The sequence below is a fragment of the Netta rufina genome, assembly GCF_964035555.1.
Source record: "Netta rufina genome assembly, chromosome: 17".
NCBI lineage: Eukaryota > Metazoa > Chordata > Aves > Anseriformes > Anatidae > Netta > Netta rufina.
This window is the reverse complement of record NC_140141.1, coordinates 1,148,350-1,165,560: the sequence shown is the minus strand read 5'-3', so window position 1 is coordinate 1,165,560 and position 17,211 is coordinate 1,148,350.

Sequence of the window (17,211 nt, the reverse complement as noted above, 5' to 3'; positions counted from 1 at the left end):
GAGACAGGTGTGGTATTTTCCAAGCAAACTCCCCTTATTTTAACGATGAGGGAAAGAGAGGGACTTGCTTGCTCACAAGAAATGTCTTACATTGATATGTATTCATTCTATGAAGCTGACTGGGAAACTAATGCATGTAGAAGTGGATCAGGTCTTGCTCTTCTTCTCACTCAGATGCAGGTTGGCTCCACTCAGGCTTCTTGGGTGTAAATAAGAGCAGCATGTATTCCATGGGTTCAATTCTAAATATCACACTCCATGGTTAAGTTTTTTGCATAAATGATACAGTGCTGGAGATACGAATGAAAAATTACAAAATAAAATGAAAATACATGTTTGCAATGCTCTCCTTAATGGCAGAGGTCTAATTGCATCTTTATTTTCAGGAGTATGAGCCTAGTGAGATTTTTCTTTCTGCATAATACCTACTGATAGTGAGTTTGCATCTTATGAAAGTGGATTCTGTGCAACTATCTTGCAATTGAAGGATTGTTAAGCCTTTGTCTAAATATAGTGGTAATATTAAAACCCACAGCAAGTGATTTCTTCCTTTGTTATATTTAAGCTGGATTTTAAAAAGTGAAGCTGTAAATTCTGAACAATGAACATGAACTCTTCTTGTTGCAGCTACATGGAGGTGGAGAAAACTGGAATGAGGGGAGTAATTAATGGTTCATGTGGCTGCAGGTGTGGTAATGAAACTGCTATTGAAGAACAGGTCATAAACTAGGCTTTTCCTTGCCATGCAGCCCTTACCATAAGAACACTGAAGAAGTCTGAGTGCAGACCACCAGACCATTATTCACACTAGTTGAAATGCCCAGAATTACATTAATGAATGATTCTGATCTAAGCTGTTGTGTGAATACCCAGATGTTGTTCTCAGCATGCTTGGAGATTCAGATCTAAACCTTAACAGCAGATTTATCTGACTTTTGAGTAAAAATTTAAGTCAGCATGGAGTGCTCAAAATGAGAAAGGTTTGGGAAACACTTCTTGTGAATATGGAGACTGACTGTCATATTTGTAACTAAGCTTAGCAAACTAGACGTACTTCCCCATTATGTTTGGTGCTCTTTGAAGGTGTTTAGATAAAATAATGTAGGGGAGCACCAGTATACTAGAGGCTGACAGGATAAAATCTACCCCATTTTTTTACATCCAGGGAATATATCACCTAATCCACAATAGAAGGAAATTAGTGCAAACATCAGCTAGTCTAGGATCGGCATCAGTCCATATCTGTGCACTCAGGGAGGTGAAATTCCTCAGCCTGCCTGTGGCAGGGCCCCATGTTCTTGGTGAGAAAAGGCTACTGGACAAAGCATCAAGTTAGGGTGCATTTAGTAAACAATGTATTTTTGTTCTAACAAAGTCTGAAAACATGAAGATCCTGTCCATGATCTTCAGTTTCTCATGCTACTGGGGAAGTTTGTGATCTCTAGGAGATACGTTACATGAGCCCACTGGAATTCAGTCAGGAAGAAGGAGGAATTCTGTGACTTTCAGACTGCAGTGAGGACTTTCATCCATCCTGGAGGCACCTGAAGCTCTTTTTCCTCTTTATATACCTTTTTTTTTTTTTTTAAGCATTTTAAAAATGAACCAACCTATCAAATGTGTGCACACAAAAATGTTAACTGAAATCTCAGTGTGAAATCCATTAGAAGTTCGATGGCAAAAAAAACAAAACTGAGATTTGAAGCCCCTTGCTGTACATGTGCATGCAATCCCTTACACACAGCCATGGTACCGCAGGATAGCTTTCAATGTGGCTATAGCAGCCTTTTGCACCCACTTCTAATGATCTGATATTCCAAGATCAAGGCACCAGCTTCACTTCATGCAGCCCATGGAGTTGAGGGGGTAAAAAAAAAAATCAAAACAGGGATTGTTCAGAGTATAGAAGTTGGATGCAACCCTGTGACATTGTGTTGTAGAGCAGGCTGCTTTAATGAGTGCATGAGCCAGTGTTCATCTTAAATCAAATCTTTCTCCCTTGTGTATTCTGCTACCTCTCCAAGGTTGGAAATCTGTTTCAAAGGTTATTAGTTTGGAAACACTGTAGGGTACATCCCTGTACTAAACCTGTAACTGCCTGCATTATTTTGGTGGCAATAGACAAAAAGAGAAAAGCTCTCTTTGATTTTTTTTCCCTTTATCTACTGCATTGCAAGTATTTTTTCATCCAATTAATCCCACTAGGTTTCTAATTGAAGTGGTGGTTTGCATAAATATTAATCAGTCACTAAGAAACAAAAAGGGTGAGGGGCCTACCAAATGAAGGAGTGTATTTGGTAGATACCCTGATTTATCTTTGCTGAGCTATCAGATGGCAAAAGATGCTCAGACTGTAGATCCCTAGTATGTTTTTGTTAAGTTTTATTAGCAATATAGGTAAATAAATTTTGTAAACATGTTGCTTGTTCTAATTCTGCCTTAATGCCATTTCAATAGAAAGTGGCTAAATACATTTTGTGTTGGTCTAATCTCTTGGTCCCTCTGTCTTAATGAAGGGAAAATATTACTTCACTCTCCATGTGAGGATAAGTAATTTCGGAGGCTTTTATATGAATAGGGGCCATATAACTTGCTATAGAGAATTGCAAAGCAGTGTTCTTGGTATTCACCTTGGCCATATAACTTATTTGCTGCTGGCACATATTCCAGCTCCAAACTGTGACCATTTTAGATGTTTTGTTTTACACGATTGTTTTCATGACAGTGTTCATGGACTTGATCTGAATGCTTGGTTTAACCCCTTTTACTTTGGTATGTCAGTTCTTCACAAACTTATGAAAATTAAGGAACTAGCTAGGAGGGTGGTTTGGAAAATATTAGCTATTTAAATGGCTCTTTATTAGCATTTAATCGTGGAAAACTGTTTTCTTGTACAGAACTAGCAATGCACTGGAATTACATCTTCTCTTCAGTCCCCAGGAATCCAGGTTGCAACAAGAAATGAGCAGGTTGGTTTGGTGAGTAAATGTATCTAGAGCTGCACAATGATTGTTTGGGTTCTGCAAGGTTTGAGACAGTTGAATATTCAAAGCAAGACCCAGCAGAATGAATATATCAGGAAGGTCAGATTGTTTCATCATAAAACAAGAAAATGGTTTGTCTTTCTGAGAGCTACAGAAAAAGGAGCTTTTTTTTTTTTAAAAAAAAAAAAAAAAGTAAAGTATTGTACTTTATTCTGCTCTTGGAACTAGACTGGAATTAGTTCTTCTTGACTCCATATTGTTGTCAAAATGTGATCATGACAAAAAAAAAAAAAAAAGTGATATGTCACATGTCACTTTTCCATCCATTTTGTATTTCAATACTGCAGAATATAAATAGTCATTGATAGATCCAAGACACAGCCTACCATTACATTCATCAAGCTTTTCTGCTGCCCTTATTAAGCATGGTAAAGTTGAAGACACTGTTTATAGCCACACTGTTGTTAAAATTAACTTGCCAGAGGAAAACAGTTCTGATGCATCTAATTTTACAACTTACCCTGTAGTGACATCAGACAGCCTCACGGGTATCCAGACAGTACAGATACAATTGGAAGGGGGGTGGAAAAAGAGAATTCAATTTTTCTCCTGCTGAAATATAAGGAATTCTGGGGAAACATAGACATAGTTCAGAGAGACTTGCATTCCCTCAGGCATGCCATCAGCCATTGTTTAAGCTTCAAAACAAAACTCACCAGAATGACAGGTCTTCATTTGCTGCTGCAATGTGGAATTAGGCAGCTCCTGGAGGAATATTTCTTAATATCTTTGCAAAGCAAGGCTAGAGAGAAGCCTCAGACCATTGAGTGATGACAACCATTCCAAATCCTCAAACATGGAAACTCTTTTTTCTGTCACTGTGCGATAGTCACCTTTCAGGACATTACAATGGAAATTGTATAACAGCCAGAGAAATACAGCCATGATATGATGGAGGTTGTCAGCTACTAATCTGATATCTAAACATATACATGTTCCGCGTCTTCTTGTATTAAATCATTCTGTGCAAATATTTAGACATTGAATAAAACAGTATATGACCATAATCAGTATATCAGTAAATCAGTATCAGTTTTTGCTTCCCTGCATCCTTTGTCACAGCTTCACGTTACCATCATGTCATGTCAGAGCTCAATAACTGCTATTATTAGATCTGTGTAATCTATTACATAATCTTCATATGTTTTGAATTTCTGTGTGAAACTCTACTACATCTTGTACCATATTGAATGAAGCTGAGGTCAGAGCTGTCAGTGAACTATTTTACCAGCTCTAAGTCTTAACAAAAAGAGAGTCCCTGTAGGTGTACTTAGGAAAGTTTATAAACTTGTAGCTATTTGCTTAATAAGGTCTGAATAGAATGCTAACCTCCAAAGGAAGCAGTGACTTTTCTGGTTAGGAATAATAAAAACAACAACAAGGGAAAGAATAAAGAACAACAACAAAGAACAAAACCAAAAAAACAGCACTTGTAAAGTGTAAGACCGTACAGTCCACTGGGGAGAGCATAGGGACAGGGACAGCAGGGGAATCCTCTGGAAGTATAGGTTGATGCTTCTGGTGAGAGATGTTTTGAAAATCATTTTCCTATGCCACAAAACCCTGTGAAGTTTTGAAAAACCTCACTGTTTTGTCTTCAAGAAAAAATCTTGGGGGAGAAGGAACCGCAGTAGCCTGGCCATTAGGTCACTCTTCTGGAGATTAAAGATCCAAGTCTTTTAATCCTTGAAAACCAGATTTGAACCTTGGTCTACATTATCTGGCAGGTCTCTCTTTCACATGCCAAGGGAAGAATATAGCTCACGAAAACATTTTACAGCTTTGGCAAATGCTCACTTACAGATGAAATATATTTTTTGCCAAAAAAAATTCATAAACCATTTTTTTCCCTTGGCTCTGCCAGCTCCTTTATTTTTCTCTGCTTTCATCCCCAAACCTCCTACCCTTTTTCTGTCTTCTCTATTTTGATTCATTCCATGCCCTGAATGACTTCTGTCTTGCTATGTGCTTGTACAGTGTCTATCACAACGGGTTTCAATCTGTTAGCACCTAGAGGCATTAACATAATGCAGGTAATAAAGTCTAAATTTAACTTGCTCACAACTACTTTTACCCACTCTAATATGCATCATGCTCTTCAACTGACAGACTTGAATTGCATATAATAGCTGCCTGGCTACTGTACACAGGTGAAGAAGCTGGTAGAAAGCATTTACTTCAATAAAAAGAATATCTTTCCCTTCCAAAAATCGCAGCTTCATTTTTTCCCACTGCTTTCAGAAGCTTCATGTCAAGATAGATTTTCCTCCCAGTGTGATGGCATTAAATCTCATGTCTGGAATAAAATATGCTTTATGAGTTATTAAAGAATGTTTTAGTAGTAGAATTGGGCAATCATTAAATAAATATTACTAAATAGGTTATCAAAAGAAAATTTAAGTGTTTGCCATTTTTATGTATTCTACCTAGGAAGGATGATTTTATAGTTTCTCTTCATTTATCTATTTATGTGATCTGGAATGAACTTTAAAAACTTTATAGTTCATCCAAATACCTATAAGAGGTTTAATTGATTAAGAGCAAGAAATAACTAACCAGCGTGTTTCAAAATTTCTGTGTTCAGTTTCATGAGTCTCCTGAACAAAAACTAGAAAATTGAGTTCAAGCCCTTTGATCTGTAATTTTTTGCTTTTACAAGCCTTAATCATGGATGCTACCAGTAATAATCAAATTATGTATGGAAAAATTGAAAGAAGTAATTCAATTCAAAAAGTACAAAAGGACTGAAACATAGGGAGCAATTTTAACAGTTAATTTGGGCACTATACAGTGTGTAGTTGCTTAGCTTTCCAGCCACTGAGCACTGTTGGCAGTGACCCCCCAGGGTGATCCTTCCATGAAGAGGAGCATAAATTTAGGAAGGACACTGGGGCCAAATTTCCACACAGTTCTTGATGTTAATGACATTAACTTGAGCTTCAGTGATATAGAGCATATCACCCAGCTTTCTTTAGGAGACACTGGTAGATTTCTAAAACACAAGGATAATCAATCTTTTGGATTGATTACCTTCCCCTCTTCTTCTTGACTATGATGATGGCTGATACTGGTTTATGTGGGATCCCAACCTAAACAACCTGCTCAGGAGGATCTTCCATAACATTTTCATGGAAATCTGCAATGGACAGGTCTGTTTTGCAGTGGCTTATGATGTGCAGGGCTGCGCTGAAAGGAGTGATGCTAGCTTCAATATCCTTCTTCCTGAACACATTTTACACTTCTTAATTTGCAGTTACTTGTTCTATGTAGTGCAAGTCTCACTTCTCTTGGGAATAATGTGTTAAAGCTTAGAAGTTGCCTGCTGAACTGGACTGAGACCAAAAGAACTTCTTACACTTTTGTTGTATCTTCTCAAAGATTAGAGCAAAGTACAAGAGCACATACAAGCAGTTTGGTCTCAAAATGCCGGGACTAGCTCAGCCATGACTAGTGTTAAACTGAGCATTTATTCAGCAATATGGATGTAGCTATGTACTTTTGAAGGAGCAACAGATTCACATCAAAATGAAATTCTCAGACAAGGCTAGCAGTTTCTGTGTGTAGCAACTTCATTTTGTCTATAAAAATTGGATTAATCCACTGCTGCTGACATCTGAAGCCATAGGTACTCACAGCAAAATCCACAGATCAATTCTAGAGACTGGTAATGACCATTATGTTGTGTTAGTGTTTCCCAGACAGATCATAGTTGCTTTCTCACCACCATGGTACTGAAGATGCAAAAGAAGCAAGTCTGTGTTGTGATTTCTCCTTGTGACTTTAATTTTAATTATAACATTTTCCCTTTCATCATCTTCCAAGGAACCCATGCCTACTCCCTTATCCACTCTTCTTTCTGAAGGTCTCAGGGCTGTGTGGGCTACTTGCAGCTGTCATTATTTCTGATAGCCCCATTTCTTCTTTGGTTAAACCAAACTACAGGACTGAAAGATCTTGACCTTTTCAAAATTCAGACATATCATGATTGCCCCAGATATGCAGCTTCACTTGTCCATCTCTAGCATAATTGAATCTATCTTGGCGCTTTTCCATTCAATTGTGTCCTATTTCAATAAATTCAAAAATAGCTCCGGCATATTTAATTGTGTTTCACTTCACTCTGTTACTTCTAGTCCATTCAGTCTCCAGTACTGCATTTTGTCTGCTGACAGACTTTCAATTTAGGTTGGCTGATGTTCAACTATTATACTTCCAGCCTGTATTGACTGAAAGAGGTTGTTATCTTATGACACCAGGATCCTATGCAGCAAAGAACCAAAAACTGGGTCAACAATGTCATATGAGTGTCTTACAGCTCATGATAAAAGTGATCATTAAGAGCCATGAAAGCAAGGCATAACAGTGGACAGAGAAGTAAAGAAGTAATCAGGCAAATATTTCCTTCTTTTAATAATCTTTCATTTATCCCTGTTCTATTCTATTTTGACCCATTTGGGACATATAACCTGAGCAAGGAAATTAGAAAGAGAGAGAATAAAATAGTGCTTTGCATGTGTTTAAATATTTTCAGTAGAAAGGAAACAACATAGAATCTCTCACTAAATCCATGATGAAATGGAAGAAATACAGGCCTATAGATTTCAAAGTAATTAAGCTCAGTTCCAGAGAGATGTTGGTACTTATGTCTGCGAGGATCCTTTCAGGAAAAGGTCTTTCTGGAGGGTCCTGATCCAGAGGCCTATTGCAGTCAATGGTGACTTTCCCACCAACTGAAACAGTCTTTGAGTAAAACCCTAAAAAACAGATGGAATTTTTTATCTGCCAAGGTTATCACCATGATAATTTGGGGTAATACCATTGTCTGCCGTCAACATTACATTCATGTTCCAACTAAAATAAATGATGCACAAACACTGAACAAAGAGGACAGTTGCTGTGCTCAAAAACTGACTTCCCTGAATATTTTACCTTTGTTCTTGTGGTGGTTTTACCGTGCTACGCAGCTAAATACCACAACGCTCTCACACTCCTCCTCCTTAAATGAGGAGGGGAAGAAGTAAAGTAAAGAACAACTCTAGGGTTGAGATAAGGATAATTTAATTAAAGGGAAAAATAATAATTATTATTATTATTATTATTAAGGAAAGATTATTATTGACTAAACAATTTAACTAAAGGAAAAAAAAAAAAGGGGGAAAAGGGAGGGAGAAAGGGAAAAAGGGGGGAAAAAAATAAAGGCTATGTGGAAGTGCAGAGGAAAGAAATTACTCTCTGCTTCCCACAAATGAGCAATGCTTGACTACATTCTTGAAGCAGGGCCTCAACACATGTAGCCGGTGTTCGGGAGGAGAACCGATGTTTTCACGACAAGAGCCCGCCCCTCCCCTTTTCTTCCTGTTTCCACCTTTTATTGCTGAGTGTGACATCACATGGTATGGAATATCCCTTTGGTTGGTTTAGGTCAGCTGCCCTGGTGCTCTTCTTGTCTCACTTTTTTGCCCACCCCCTTGGAGGGTTAGAGAGAGTCCTGATGCTGTGCCAGCACTGCTCAGCAGCAGACACAACACTGGTGTGGTAACACTACTGTTCTAGCTACAAGTGCAGAGCACAGCACTGTATGGGCTGCTGCAGGGAAAGTTAACATCCCAGCCAGACCCAGTACAGTTCTATGAATGATCATATGATTATGAATACAATAATATTATGAATTTAATCTGGCAAATTGGAATGCATGTCAAGGGAATTCTGACAAATACCTGAAGGTGCTGGAGGTAAAGTGAACCCTAATTTAGCTACTTGGATTATTTTCTGCAAGGCAAGGGCATTCATTTTTCATGGATTCATGTGGCTCACGAGTAACATACACTATAATGGACTGTGAAAACAACACTTCCTCTGAGCCTCAGATATTTGGCCTACCTTACATTAGCTCCTCATTTCAAATGAATGTAGTTCATCTTTTTGTGCAACATAAATATGAATGCATTTTAAACTGCTGAAGGTGTTTGCTTCCTCTGAGATGTACTTTTCATTTGTTGCATTAGTAGGACAGTTGAGCAATAGCGTTTCCGTTTAATGCTACGGGATAAAGTCAAAAAGCAGTGAGAGGGGAAAGAGGGAGACAAAATACAGTCAGAGACACCAGTTTGATTCTCCCCTTGAGTGAATGAGTTAGGGAAGGGGAATGATGTGGCAGTCTCTGGGCACTGAAGTACATGAGAGTTGGTAAAGTAAAAAGATATGGCAGTAGCAAACAAACAAACAAACAAACAACAAAAAAAGATTTCTCTCATGTGCTCATCTATTGGTAAGGGCTTGGGGCACTAAACATCTTTCAGAGAATGTTTTACAGGCTTGATCCGGTCTGATGAATCCAATCAAAATATGCCTATTGACTTCAAAGGGTGCCAAAGCAAGTTTTAAGTGTTTTTCTTCTGTTAACTTCAGTTGTTAATCTTGTCTTCAATCTGTATGAAAATCCCTTGCTGGTGGTATTGGTAATTATATGATGAGACAGAACATCTTATGCTGGTCAGGCCCCAGGCCTGACAGACTTGTCAATTAGACTTGTGATATGACAACAAAAGAGGAGTGCTAAAGAGACATAATGTTTTTAGAAAAATGTGCTAAAATTAATGACAGAGGAGACTTCTTTTTTAGCAAAGAGGATGGAATTTGAAGTGTAAAACTGAAAGAAATCACTGAAATCATATCAACCTTCTCAAGCTGCCCCAAGGGAGAAAAAAGGAAAAGAAAAAAAAAAAGTTCATTGGCTTTTTTTTTTTTTTTGTCCTCTAGAAGAGTCTGTGGAAGATCTCTATCCAAAAACATAATCTTAATTAATTATTAATCTTTAATTAACTAATTGAATAATAATCTTAAGAAGGATTATTCAGAGCACCAGTGTGGATAAGGAAGTGTTAAAGGAGGCCGATGACATATATTTCACCCATCTTTGACATTACAGAGGTGAGGCTCTATTCTAAGCAATTCACAGGAATTTCAAATAAATGCCAAAGAGAAAAAAGAGTCACTTTCAGAGAGCTGTTCATGCTGCCTGCCTTAGACCATTTTCTCTGGTGTTGTGTTGTTGCTCTACTGTGTCCCTGGATGTCCTCTCAAGCTTGGGCTTCTGTGTACCCTGGAAGGCAATCTCTAAATGTGCAGGCTTGCAGCCCACCTGGGGCACTGTCCGGGCAGTTCTCAAACACACTGCACTGACAGGGCTCCAGCAGTTCCCCGGTGCCACTAGTAATAGCTCAGCTGCCCTCAGGCCTATCAGTTCCGTGGTGGAAAACTCTGCAATAATAGTTTTGCCATTTCTTGTAAAATGTGGATATACCTATCCTTTTCACAGCTGTATCCTTACTTTACCCTCAGAGTCATACTGTTGTTCTATACTGAGTTCACACGCATAGAGCATCATATGTCTCAAATGTGCTTTCTGAGCCAAGGCCTAAATCATGACCAACAAAAGCTGTGGCAATCATTACCCTTTTCACCTGCATTTCCCTTGGCACAGAGGGAAGAGCGATAATTCTCCTGTTGCAGGGCAGTGCTGATGAACACTGATGAAATGCAAGAGACAAGAGAGAGAGTGAGAGTGGGAGTGGAGGAAGAGTGATCTGGCTGGGGGGGGGGGGGTAACAGGATAGTACAGGAGAGAAGGATTAGGAGGCATATTCTATCAACCAAAGTGATTAATGCAATGAGGATTTTCAGTTGAATTTTTAACTTTATTGGGCATCGTCTCATTTTTATTTGTTGTTTAATAACTCCTCCAAAACTTGCAGATAATACCTCCATTCTTTTCTGACAAATATTCCACTCTATTTAAAAAGATTTTCCTTGTTCTCTCTGGCTTTTGATGTCATTTAGAAGTGTTTTGAAGAGGGGGAATGTGCAGTGGTATCTTTAGTAACCCTTTAATGAAGTTGTGTACTCTTGTACACTGCAGATATAAAGATCATGTTGGTAGTAGAATGCAGTAGATAGGGAACCACAGGACAGTATATCATACTCCTGCTTCACAGCCAGACTGTCCTGCTCTAGGCTTTGGACTCAGGGAGGTAGAATCTTTCCGGATTCAAACAACAGTCACTGCAATGGCTCCGAACCATAATCTAATGTCAAAAATAGCTAAGAAGCTAATTGTGAGCAGTAAAAATGTTATTTGGAAACTGCTGCTTTTAAATAATTGCCATCATTTGATATATTGGATATATTTTATCAACCAAGAACCCACTTTTACACTTAAAACAAAACTGAGAACAAAGAGTGCCTGTGTGAAACCTAACTGTTTTAAACAGAGCTGCAGGCAGATGCCTGTACAATGAACACTTTTGAAAGGAAAGCACTAAAGTTGGAGAGGAAAAACGGCCATTGAACTACTAGATACAATTAAAATTCATGGCTAAACACATATTCTCACTCCATTTCATAGTACAGCATACATGCCCCTGGGGAGAAAGTCAAGATTGATTATGAAAATATTGTAATGAACTGCCTGAGAAGTGCTATATGCATCCCACAGCACTCACTGGAGGAAATTTGGAGCTCTAAGGTGGGGATCTGACAGAAGTGGGCAGAAACTGATTTTTCTATGGTTGAAAAATGTTTGCATTTTCAAAAAATATACATTCCCTTTTCAATAGGGAGAGCTGAAGACCTTCATTTTCTCCTTAGAGTTTAAAAATTCCTCACACACTTCAAAACAAAACAAAACAGAATAGGAAACTTCCAGCCTGGTGGAAAGCAAGATGTGAATCCTTATGCACCATAATTCTTATGTGACTACCTTTCCCAACTCTTTCTTTGGCAAAAGTTGATTCAGCTGATAAACATATCCCTGTGGGGGGGGGGGGGGGGGGGGAAAAAAAAAAAGTCATAAGAAAAATCTCAGCTAACCTACAACATACAACATACTGTATGCAAGAAATGCATGGGGATTTTACCAGTGGCCAAAATGTTCTGTGATTTTGGAAGTGCATGTAAGTGGATTATATTCTTACTGCTGCTCTGTGCCAAGGGGATATAATGCCAGTTACTGCAAATGATCTGAGATAACATAAGATATGCTCACATTTGGGCTTCAATTCCCTGACCATATCATTAGTGCCAATAGTAGAAATAGGTCTGAATGGAGGGGAGGAAAGAGCAGAATCATGATTTAAACTTTGATGTGCTGTAACTCAAACATTTGGCCATACTATACATTGTTACTGGAACACTCGGATAACAATGAAGGAAAAGAAAGAACAATGCAATAAAATTTTTTCACTGAGGTGCCAAGTGCTCTTGAGAGCAAAACAGGTCTCCATGGATGCAGGTAACAAAGCTACCTCTGAAATCCAAAAGGAAAAATATTCTCATTGGAACCAAAATTGGCATTTGGCCTTCTGGTGGATTGTCAGGGCTTAGGTAAAGTTGAAATTTAACGCAGGTCCCATCAATGAGTTAAAGACAATTATTTCTAATAATTTGGTGAAAACCATTGCTATAGTTTAGATGTGTTGACATTAAATAGCTTTTGATTTCTGTTTTGTTCCATAGTGCTAAAATGGTGCTGGAGGCAATTAGCTGCATTTTGAAGTAAGGAAATGATTGATCATTCTGCTTCCTCTCAGCTGCTTTGTGAGTTTAACTTTTATCTACAGTTTAAAATCAAAGGGTTCTTCTCTCTCCCCCTCTTTTTTTTTTTTTTTTTTTTTTTAAACTAGTTTACAATCTGTTAACAAAAAGGCCTTCCATCTGAATAGATTGTGTGCTCTTGTTTAGTTGGATATTATTTTTCCCGAATGTTTTTTTTTGGGGGGGGCGGGGAATGTTTCTTTCTGGGGAAGCTTTGTGGTGTAGTTTCTGTTTTTGCTTGATGACTTAAGAGCTTTTTTTCATTTAGAAATTTCTCAACTACAGCTCTGATATCTGATAAACAGTAATATATCAATACTTGATTTGGTTTTTAAATTGGTATAGTTTCTAAATTGGCAACTAGAAGTCAATGAGGCTCTGTGCTGTATTAGGTTAGTTAGAACAAATAAGGATAGGCTCCTTTTGGATATAGTTCATCATATTTCCCAGAACAGTCTTACAAAAATCAAGTCAGTGAAGCTGTATTATAGCAAAACCACATCAATCCCCTGATTTTAAAAGCAGTATTCCCTGCTCTTAATTAGGATGTGAGAGGTGCTAAGGGACCTTCATTCCAGGCACTGCATTGTGACTGTCACCACTCTTGCTAAATCACACTGGAAACATTTCCACCCTTGTCAGCTCTTTTCTGGATTTCACAGTTAACCCAGGAAAGAAGGGACAGGCTGCCAGAATTGTTACTATGTAGTTGGTAGCACAATCAGTTTTCTCCTGAGAAGAACACATACCAGAAGGCTGGTTCTCAACACCTCTTTGGAATTAAAATTTTTTTCAACTCCAGCTGCTGTTCTACAAGAAACGATCGCTGGATGAAAAATGCCCACAGGGTCCAGAAGCTGATCTACACAAGCCCTGCCTGCAGTCAAAAACCAACAGGGATAAAAAGGAGAGCTTAAAAAGGCAACTAAATTTACAAGCCTGTATACAAGAAATGCTGTTGTAAACATTATTGTCTTAGACTTATTTAGGGACCTCGGGGAGAGTGCAAGAGTACTCCATGCCCTGTCACGTCTTGTTCAGTGGTTACAGCTCCTGAGTAGAGAACAGAGACAGCTGAACTGATGCAGATGGGCAAGAAGGAAAGATGGATTAGTTCAGATCCTTGCTTCCCAGTCCTTGCTGCAGTCTGCTCAAGTAGCTGAATGTAGAAGGAAAGGTCAACTTCACTACAGAAAAAGAGAGAAGAAATCAGAGGAACAAGAAGTGGATCTCTGCTTAATCTCTAATCTGCTCCACCAGGCAAATCAGAACTGCTTCTTTCTTAGGGTGGATGGTAAAATTTCCATCTGCCCTACTTGACTACACCTAGATTGAAAAAGAAATGTTTAAATGGCAGCTGAATTCTGCAGTTCAGTGAAACTGCACTGAAACCAGGACACAAACAGATGTCCAAAAATGTTCTTATGTTCCATCCTCAAGCTTGGCTTATGAAGAGGTTACACCTATAAATTATCCAAACAAGGGGGTGAGACATGCACAGATAGGCAAGACAAAGAGGGAGGAGGTTCAGCGATTTTAAGGCCAGGACCAAATTTTCTGTCTCATTTTGTAGCCAGTGTGCATATTTATGGTGTGCAGATAGGAATGGCCCACAGAGATGGCCTACAGATCACAAATGGCCTACAGGTCACAAATCATGTCTTTCAGCATGCTACAGAGTTTGTTAAAGTTCACTCGTGTCTCCTATGCTTGTACTCCATTAATCATTTTTGCTTCTGAAAACAAATGTACACTTGTATCCTGAATCTGCATTAAGATCATGTCCGTTTCATCTCATGCTTGTATCTCTTTCAAGGCAGTCTGCCTCAACCTTCTTTCTCATAAAAGTGAATTGGAAGACCACTGCTTTCTTAATGGCAGATGTCAGCATGACAGATCTGCATCTCCTATAAATGGTGGCTTAAAAACCTCAGTCTCTTAATGTAGAGTTTTTCATTAGACACCTGCCCACCCTTTGCCTCCAATACAATCCCGTGATGAACTGAAAAACAGAGGTTTCTCTTCTTCCATCTTGAAATCCTTACGTAAGAAACACTTAACCTGGGATTGGTGATTGGAACATTTTCCCCATCTGCACTTTGACATACTGTGCAAAGTGAAGTCAAAGTTGAACTTAGTTTTTTTATCATATTTTCATGACTTCCTTTTTCCAAAGAGATATCTACCTTCAAATAAGAAGTTTATGACTGGCCAGTATGATTTTTTTCCCTTCTGAATCTTTGTGCTTTAATGAAACAAATAGCAGATATGATGCTGGATCTCAGATGTCCTAATTTTACACTGATGTACTTCTGCTACCTTTTATGATGTTATTCCTGACTGTAAAACTGCCAGTGAGACCAGACTCATACTAATGAAGTTGACTTAAAGCTGCAAGACAAATTTGAAAAAAGAAACAGAATAAAGTAGATATTCACTAGCATATGCTATTGCAGCTGAGTGTTGCCGAAATCTTTATGCACTCTGTTCTTATGTAGCATATGTGCTATAACTGAAAGGCATAATAGTGTGAATTAAAAATTAGTCATTTATTTTTCTCCAACACTTTCTATCCACAAAAACTGAGATTTCCAAATGCAATCTAATTAAGACTAATTCTATCTTTGAGTTCAACAGAGAGTATGTGTATGGCTGTAGAAATGCTACACCTCTGCTCAAAACTATAGTGGAGCCACCTCTAGAGCAGAGCTCTGGTGTCATTTCTAAGCCCATGAAGTGGTTTACCTGCATCAGAATGTTTTCTGACTTGCTGTATCAGTCCTCTTCCAGGCCATATTCACAACCAGTCCAAATCTTTCCAGTGTAACAGCTTTTGGGGCTGTATTCCCTGCTGTCAGCTTACAAAAAGATTAGGTTCTGCTTTAGTTGGCAGTGGAATTACTCTCTTCAGTAATAAATATTTTGACTGTAATATTTGGGCACTCTAGATTCAAAAGTCATTGAAAACCAAATGGAGGCTCAACCACTATGATGATGACTAAAGCAAATCCTGAAAGAAATTGAACACTAGCTGGGATTTGCCCTTTTTAACAGCTGTATGAATCTCATGATGTTTTTCTGTTTGTTACCATCTGTCCTTTTTCTTGCTATCATCTGCATTGCATTGGTATTTATAGATCTGTGAGATTATGGACTTTTCAAATCAAACAGCCCGTTATGAAAGCCCTGTAAGAATAGGAATAGAACATGAGAATGTGATGTCGTGTGATGGAGCTATAGCAGCTTTTTCAGTCTTTCCACATACTATCTCTTAAATATAAGACAAATATCTGACAATCCAGTCCAAGGTTTTGTTCTTTAAACACAAACAAATCCAATATGTACTAGATCCCAGCATGAACTGGGAAACACCCTTACTTTTAACATTCATTCTTCATTCTGCTGTATAGATTTGATAGCAAGTTGCATACCATTACCTGCAATTATTTGTCATTTTGCTCTTAAAAAAATTCTGAAGACATGGCACAGGCTGCAAATGAAATGTTCACTGGAGTGGAACTGCAGTATCCAAGTTACACGGGGTCATGCTGAGGGGAGCTTGACTTGCATATTTGCAGTGCAACCCTCAACATTTCTGTCTTTTTTTATAGGAGCTGGGAATGCTCAAGATTTGGTATAAAAGTGTAGTTACACTGCATAGGGCTAATTGAGAAATGAGAAAAACCTCAGTAAAGTTCTTGATAAATTCAATTCCAACACTATAATTAATTGAAAAAAAAAAAAAAAGAGAGAGAGATTTTCAAAAAAGTGTTTGGAAGAAGAGCAAGAGGGACATGGCAGTTCATAATTCTAGGTGGTGTTCATTTTCTCCCCCCAAAAATAAATGTTTTTAGCTTTAACCTGAAGGTCTTGTCTTTATCAAAGTTACGTCTAGGTATCATCATAAATTCTACTGTTAAATGAGCCACTAGCTAGTCCACTGCTAACTGCAGTGGATGCAGTTAGATTAGAATCAAAATTGCTTCTCCTTCAAGTTCTTAGCATAGACTCCTTAGACACCTGAGTCGTTTCTTAGGCAGAACCAGGAGGATTCTTTTACGGAATTACTGTTTGACAATGCAGTGCAAAATCTGAGTGTGCACAAATAAATAATGTCCATTAACATCAGTTCATAAATCAGATTAATGACCCACAAACAACAAATATGGAATAGAAACGAGAATATTGAAGAATATACAAGTCAAATGTAAAACACCACTTACAGATGCTAAAATGCATTTTACAATGCTTTTATGAGACCTCCTGGGATGATACGTGGACAGAATCAAATTAAACTCCATAGGACTGAAGTAGAGAACCCCATCTACAGCATGACTGGGAGGTATGTGGCCTCAGGTACAGCCTTTGTTCTCATTCACTGGTAAATCATGACCAGAAGTATTTGACTTGATTTGTTTTGATACCTCTTTTTTTACTTCTTTTTAATTGTGATTCTTTTAGCAAGTAGCTTTTTAATTTTTAGAAATCAAATTTAATTAAAACACAAAAGAAAATTTAGAGGCACTACCTTCAAGAGACATTTTCCAGAAACTTTTAAAAGTGGAATTGATCAATT